This window comes from Lagenorhynchus albirostris, chromosome 9, assembly GCF_949774975.1.
Source record: "Lagenorhynchus albirostris chromosome 9, mLagAlb1.1, whole genome shotgun sequence".
NCBI lineage: Eukaryota > Metazoa > Chordata > Mammalia > Artiodactyla > Delphinidae > Lagenorhynchus > Lagenorhynchus albirostris.
In genome coordinates this window covers 58188796-58197405 of record NC_083103.1, presented here as the reverse complement: position 1 = coordinate 58197405, position 8610 = coordinate 58188796, and positions in this window count along the sequence as shown.

The window sequence follows — 8610 nt, the reverse complement described above, 5'->3', positions numbered from 1 at the left end:
GTCATCATTTCTGGAATGAGTATTTTCATTTTAGTTCAGATTTATTTAGAATGTATCTCTCTCTCTCTGAAGAGGTACAATTCTTTTTTTTTCTTTGTTTTACTTTATTTTATTGAAGTATAGTTGATTTACAATGTTGTGTTAATTTCTGCTATACAGCAAAGTGATTTTGTTATACATATGTATACATTCTTTTTTATATTCTTATCCATTATGGTTTATCACAGGATATTGGATATAATTCCCTGGTATACAGTAGGACCTTGTTGTTTATCCATTCTATATATAATTGTTTGCCTTTGCTAACCCTAAACTCCCAATCCATCCCTCCCCCTCCCCTCTGCCCCTTGGCAATCACAAGTCTGTTCTCTATGTCTGTGAGTCTGTTTCTGTTTCATAGATAAGTTCATTTGTGTCATATTTTAGATCCACATATAAGTGATATCATATGGTATTTGTTTTTCTCTTTCTGACTTACTTCACTTAGTGTGATAATCTCTAGGTCTATACACGTTGCTGCAAAAGGCATCATTTCATTCTTTTTTCATGGCTGAGTAGTATTCCTCTGTGTACATGTACCACACTGAAGAGGTACAATTCTAATGAGAGGATGGAGAGACTGGTTGGGCTGAAGAAGAAAGTGGAATAATAGAGAAAGGATCTTTGGCAAAACAGAGCATCATATAAATGAACAAAATGTCCTGCTTGACTACTACTCCTAGTTGTTTGTTTATTGTCCTCTGTATATAATACCCTAATGACATATCACTGTCTAAAAGGTCTAATGGGATCTGGACCTGAAATTTGTCCAGCCTTCTCTTAATCTAGGCTTCCCCTTCCTTGCTCCGATACTGCCATGCAGACGTTCTGGCCTGAGAGTCTTTGGTCTTGTTCCCTTGTCTGAAACCATCTCCCTGCTTCCATTCAAAGTTGCCACCTTCTCAGCCTCTAGATTTCAGTTTAGGTGTCACACCCTCAGAAATACTGTTCTTGACCTTTCTACATAAAAGAAGCTTCCCTAGTTTTACTTTCATCTCTGCTAATTTCCTTCCTAGCTCTTATCACAGTGTGTGATGCATTTGTTGACTGATATATTTTCAGTCTTCAGCAGTAGGTTATGAGGCCATCATGGCAGGGACTGTGCCTCCTTGTCCATTGGGTGTAGCCAGCCCCCATCAAAATGCCTGGCAGACACTTAGTATTCAAATAATACTGTTAGAGAAGTGAAATTTGAAGAAAAGCAGAAACAGTAATCATAAGTTACATGCAGCTAATTTTAAGAACCCAGAATTCAAAGACTATGTTCTCATATATGTTAGTATCAGAAGGCAAAATATACATATTCATGTATATGCTAGTCATGAAATTAAGCTGCTCAGGGATCCAATCTCTATCACTTGAGGTTATTCATTTCTATTTCGGCTGTACCTGAGTTTGCTGCAAGATAGTTTGTCAAGATTTTTCCTTTTTTTAAAAGCTAATGGCCTTGTCATCCCCAGGAAGGGCCTGAGGCTGCGTGTGGAGGTGTACAGAGGTTTCCACTGGCCGCTACCTGCTAAACTGAATATACTTAGCTACCTTGTCAAGTCCTAGAATTGTTTGATTTTCTGCAGGAAATGTTTGCCTTTGAAAACTCCAGTGGGGAAATAGCTTTTTCACCTCTGCTCAAGAGAATTAGTTTAACATTGTCTGAAGATGAGATTCATCCCCTGGAGGAGGTACCGAGCATCTAATGAGCTTAGGAACAAATCAGAAAAACAGCAGGGAGTGGATTCCAACCCCCACCCTCACCTTGGTTCCATAAAAAAGTCTGTTTTAGTTGTTTGCATGAGTGAACTACCCATTTAAACTGAGTTTTGTCTGTGTGTTATATTGGATATGTATAACTCTGATATGGAAACACGTCTAGCTACATTATGCATTCTGAAAGGTGTATGATTTTGCTCCTTGGAGTGCATTCTATTTAAATATTCATAAATACATTATCCACCAGGCATGTAGTTTTATCTCTTTTATGTCTACTGTGAGTCCTGCTTCTGGCAGTTTCAGCCAGAGCAACTTATACCCTCATAGCCATACACACGTGCACACACACACACACACACACACAAGCATACATATAGACACTGAAACAGTGACTGCCCAACAGTTATTCTCAACAACTGCTTCCATTACCTCAGATTGAACTTGATTATTAGCTAGTACCTCCTCTTTCTTTCACTAGGATTTCGTCCCAACTCAATCTCTTCTCTGAAATTAAGCATCTGACATTGGCTCCTTGGACATTGTTTTTGTATTTGTTCATGCCGGCATTTGATCCTCAATTCTCCTTAATAGATCGCCACTTGTCTCACTCTTCTGTTTTACTACAGTCCTTGCTACCTATGGAAGAAGTCCCTTTTCTAGTTCCGCCCTCTTAGAACCCAGGTTGCAATAGTGGCTCTTTGACTGGTGGTTTAACTCTACAAGATCAAAGGAATAGGCAAGTTTGAAAACAAATTGTTTTAATCTTTAATCATGTAGATTTAGAAAGAATATGTATACTCCAAATGGAAATTGGGTAGGAAAACTTTTAACAGAAAAACTTTACCCCCAGAGCAACACTGGTTTGATAGTGCAAGAGAGTACAGATGAGCCAATGAGAGAAGATACTATAGTAGTACTCTCTAGATGAGCTTGTTTTTTTGTTGTTGTTGTTTTTTTAATTTTATAGTTAAGTAGAGAATTAAAGCCTTCCAATTATAGAGGAACAAAAACATTTTTCTTCTTTGCCTTGTTTTGTTTGGAAAGGCAGAGAATACATACATGTTAAACATGTATGTGTACATGTGTAACACATACATCTCAAAAAATTTCTAAATATCTTAAAGCATGCCAATTCTCATAACTAGTAAGTGACAGTTAAGTACCCCGGCCCTCACCATCATTATGCATTTCCTGGGTAATTGCAGTGACCTCCTGACTTAGGTTCCCGCTTTTGCCCTTGACCTCCTTTAGTTTTTTCATCTGACTGAAGGTAAAATCAAAGTTCTTATTATAATCTTTAAATTTCTCCATGCTTTCACCCCAATTCAAGCTCTTGATGCTCTCCTCTCTCACTTTCTCTTCCTTTCTTGTTCCTTAAACTTCTCAGGCACACACATACCTTAGATCCATTGCACTAGTTTCTAGTACTGTTCCCAGAAATCTCATTCTCCAGATATCTACATAGTTAGCGCCTACATTTCCTCCATGTCTTTACTCAAAAGATATAAAATAGGGCTTCCCTGGTGGCGCAGTGGTTGAGAGTCCACCTGCCGATGCAGGGGACATGGGTTCGTGCCCCAGTCTGGGAAGATCCCATATGACGTAGAGCGGCTGGGCCCGTGAGCCATGGCTGCTGAGTCTGCGCGTCCGGAGCCTGTGCTCCGCAATGGGAGAGGCCACAACAGTGGGAGGCCCGCATACCGCAAAAAAAAAAAGATATAAAATAGACCCAAATAGAATTTCTAGTTACAGAAATGAAATATCCAAAGAGTTGGTGGGGGGAGAGGGAAGTGCTGCTGGGATTAATATCAAATTAGACACTGCAGAAGAAAGATCAGTAAACTTGAAGTCATAGCAATGGAAACTATCCAAATTTAAGCATATGTGTATGTGTGTATATGTGTGTGTGTGTGTGTGTATATATATATATATATATATATATATATAAAATATTTTGTTTGTTTTCCCAATGTATACAAAAGTTATGTTGACACTATACTGTAGTCTAAGTATACAATAGCATTATGTCTAATAAAACAATGTACATATCTTAATTAAAAATACTTTATTGCTGAAAAATGTTAACTACCATGTGAGCTTTCAGCCAGTTTTTTTTTCAGCCAGTAATTTTTTGCTGGTGGAGGGTCATGCCTCAGTGTTGATGGCTGCTGACTGATCAGGGTAGTGGTTACTGAAGACTGGGATGACTGTGGCAATTTCTTAAAATAAGGTAACAGTGAAGTTTGACCCATCAATTGACTCTTCCTTTTATGAATGATTTCTCTGCAGCATGCAATGCTGTTTGGTAGCATTTTACCCACAGTAGAATTTCTTGCAAAATTGAAGTCAGTTCTCTCAAACCTTGCCACTGCTTTATCAACTTTGTTGTCATTTCAACAGTCTTCACAACATCTTCACCAGGAGCTGTTTCCATCTCAGGAAAACACTTTCTTTGCTCATCCCTAAAAATCAACTCCTGATCTGTTAAAATTACCTCATGACATTGCAGAAATTCAGTCACATCTGCAGGCTCCATTTCTAATTCTACTTATCTTGCTATTTCCACCATACCTGTAGTTACTTCCTCTACCTAAGTCTTGAACCCCTCAAAGTTATCCATGAGGGTTGGAATCAACTTTCCAAACTCCTTTTAATGTTGATATTTTGACTTCTCCCCATGAATCATTAATATTCTTAATGTTATCTAGAATGGTGAAGCCAATTCAATGTACTTTGTCTAGATCCATCAGAGAAATCACAATCTATGGCAGCTATAGCCTTATGAAATGTATTTCTTAAATAATAATATTTGAAAATAAAAATTACTCTTTAATCCACAGGTTACAGAATGGATGTTGTATTAGCAGGCATGAAAATATGGTTAATCTAAATCACCAGCAGAACTCTTGGGTGACTGTGTGCATTGTCAAGGAGCAGTAGTATTTTGAAAGGGATCTTTTTGACTGAGCAGTAGGTCTCAACAATGGTCTTAAAAAAGTCAGTAACCCATGTTGTCAAAAGATGTGCTGTCATCCAGGCTTTGTTGTTCTATTTATTGAGTACAGGCAGAGTACATTTAGCATAATTCTTAAGGGTACAAGAATTTTCAAAATGGTAAAAGAGCATTGGCTTCAACTTAAAGTCACCAGCTGCATTCGCCCACAACAAGAGAGTTACCCTATCCTTTGAAACTTTTAAGCCAGTCATTGTCTCCTCTCTAGCTATTAAAGACTTTTATGACATCTTATTCCAATAGAAGGATGTTTTGTCTACATTGTTTTAAAAAAATTTTTATTGAAGTATAGTTGCTTTACAATATTGTGTTAGTTTATACTGTGCAACAAAGTGAATCAGCTATACATATACACATATCCCCTCTTTTTTGGATTTCCTTCTCATTTAGGTCACAACAGAGCATTGAGTAGAGTTCCCTGTGCTATACAGTAGGTTATCATTATTATATTATAACTATATAACTATAATTATAAAATTATAGTTATCCATTTTATACGTAGTATCAATAGTGTATATATGTCAACCCCAAAATCCCAATTCATCCCACACACCCTTCCCCCTTGGTATCCATATGTTTGTTCTTTACATGTGTCTCTATTTTTGCTTTGCAAATAAGATCATCTCTACCATTTTTTAGATTCTACATGTATGCATTAGCAAACGATAATTGTTTTCCTCTTTCTGACTTACTTCACTCTGTATGACAGTCTCTAGGTCCATCCATGTCTACAGATAACCCAGTTTCATTCCTTTTTATGGCTGAGTAATATTCCATTGTATATATGTGCCACATCTTCCTTATCCATTCATCTGTCAGTGGACACTTAGGTTGCTTCCATGTCCTGGCTATTGTAAATAGATCTGCAATGAACATTGTGGTACATGGCCCTTTTTGAATTATGGTTTTCTCAGGGTATATGCTCAGTACTGGGATTGCTTGCTGGGTCATATGGTAGTTGTATTTTCAGTTTTTAAAGGAACTGCCATACTGTGCTCCATAGTGGCTGTATCAGTTTACATTCCCACCAACAGTGCAAGAGAGTTCCCATTTCCCCACACCCTGTCCAGCATTTACTGTTTGTAGATTTTTTTATGATAGCCATTCTGACTGCTGTGAGGTCATACCTCATTGTAGTTTTGATTTGCATTTCTCTAATGATTAGTGACGTTGAGCATTCTTTCATGTGTTTGTTGGCAATCTGTATATCTTCCTTGGAGAAATGTCTATTCAGGTCTTCTGCCCATTTTTGGATTGGGTTGTTTTTTTTTTTTATATTGCGCTGCATGAGCTGATTGCAAATTTTGGAGATTAATCCTTTGTCACTTGCTTCATTTGCAAATATTTTCTCCCATTCTGAGGGTTATCTTTTTCTCTTGTTTATAGTTTCTTCTGCTGTGCAAAAACTTTTAAGTTTCATTAGGTCCCATTTGTTTATTTTTGTTTTTATTTCCATTTCTCTAGGAGGTGGTTCAAAAAGGATCTTGCTGTGATTTATGTCATAGAGTGTTCTGCCTATGTTTTCCTCTAAGAGTCTTATAGTGTCTGACCTTACATTTAGGTCTTTAATCCATTTTGAGTTTATTTATTTTTGTGTATGCTGTTAGGGAGTGTTCTAATTTCATTCTTTTACATGTAGCTGTCCAGTTTTCCCAGCACCACTTATTGAAGAGGCTGTCTTTTCTCCACTGTATATTCTTGCCTCCTTTATCAAAGGTAAGTTGACCATATATGGTTAGGTTGATCTCTGGGCTTTCTATTCTGTTCCGTTGATCTATATTTCTGTTTTTGTGCCATTACCATACTGTCTTGATTATTTTAGCTTGGTAGTATAGTCTGAAGTCAGGGAGTCTGATTCCTCCAGCTCCATTTCTTTCCCTCAAGACTGCTTTGGCTATTCAGGGTCTTTTGTGCATCCACGCAAATTTTAAGATTTTTTGTTCTAGTTCCATAAAAAATTCCATTGGTAATTTGATAGGGATTGCATTGAATCTGTAGATTGCTTTGGGTAGTATAGTCATGTTCACGATATTGATTCTTCCAATCCAAGAACATGGTGTGTCTCTCCATCTGTTCATATCATGTTTAATTTCTTTCATCAGTGTCTTAGAGTTTTCTTCATACAGGTCTTTTGTCTCCCTAGGTAGGTTTATTCTTAGGTATTTTATTATTTTTGTTGCAGTGGTAAATGAGAGTGTTTACTTAATTTCTCTTTCAGATTTTTCAGCATTAGTGTATAGGAATGCAAGGATTTCTGTGCATTAATTTTGTATCCTACAACTTTACCAAATTCTTTGATTAGCTCTAGTAGTTTTCTGGTGGCATCTTTAGGATTCTCTATGTATAGTATCAGGTCATCTGCAAACAGTGACAGTTTTACATCTTCTTTTCCAATTTGTATTCCTTTTGTTTCTTTTTCTTCTCTGATTGCCATGGCTAGGACTTCCAAAACTATGTAGAGTAATAGTGGTGAGAGTGGACATCCTTGTCATGTTCCTGATCTTAGACGAAATGCTTTCAGTTTTTCACCATTGAGAATGATGTTTGCTGTGGGTTTGTCATATACGACTTTTATTATATTGAGGTAGGTTTCCTCTAGGCCCACTTTCTGGAGACTTTTTTATCATAAATGGGTGTTGAAGTTTGTCAAAAGCTTTCTCTGTATCTATTGAGATGATCATATGTTTTTTCTCCTTCAGGTTGTTAATATGGTGTATCACACTGAATGATTTGAGTATATTGAAGAATCCTTGCATTCCTGGGATAAACCCCACTTGATCATGGTGTATGATCCTTTTAATATGTTGTTGGATTCTATTTGCTAGTATTTTGTTGAGGACTTTTGCATCTATATTCATCAGTGATATTGGTCTGTAATTTTCTTTTTTTGTAGTATCTTTGTCTGGTTTTGGTATCAGGGTGATGGTGGCCTTATAGAATGAGTTTGGGAGTGTTCCTTCCTTTGTAATTTTTTGGAAGAGTTTGAGAAGGATGGGTGTTAGCTCTTATCTAAATGTTTGCTAGAATTCACCTGTGAAGCCAGCTGGTCCTGGTCTTTTGTTTGTTGGAAGATTTTTAATCACAGTTTCAATTTCATTACTTGTGATTGGTCTGTTCATATTCTCTATTTCTTCCTGGTTCAGTCTTGGAAGGTTATACCTTTCTAAGAATTTGTCCATTTCTTCCAGGTTGTCCATTTTATTGGCATAGAGTTGCTTGTAGTAGTCTCTTAGGATGCTTTGTATTTCTGCAGTGTCTGTTGTAACTTCTCCTTTTTCATTTCTAATATTATTGATTTGAGTCCTCTCCCTACTTTTCTTGATGAGTCTGGCTAACGGTTACCAATTTTGTTTATCTTCTCAAAGAACCAGCTTTTAGTTTTATTGATCTTTGCTATTGTTTTCTTTGTTTCTATTTCATTTATTTCTTCTCGGATCTTTATGATTTCTTCCTTCTGCTAACTTTGGGTTTTGTTTCTTCTTCTTTGTCTAGTTCCTTTAGGTGTAAGGTTAGATTGTTTATTTGACATTTTTCTTGTTTCTTGAGGTAAGCTTGATAGCTATAAACTTCCCTCTTAGAACTGCTTTTGCTGCATCCCATAGGTTTTGGATTGTCCCGTTTTCATTGTCATTTGTCTCTAGGTATGTTTGAATTTCCTCTTTCATTTCTTCAGTGATCTCTTGGTTATTTAGTAACATATTGTTTAACCTCCATGTGTTTTTGTTTTTTATGGTTTTTTCCCTGTAATTCATTTCTAATCTCATAGTTTTGTGGTCAAAAAAGATGCTTGATATGATTTCAGTTTTCTTAAATTTACTGAGGCTTGATTTGTGACCCAAGATGTGATCTAT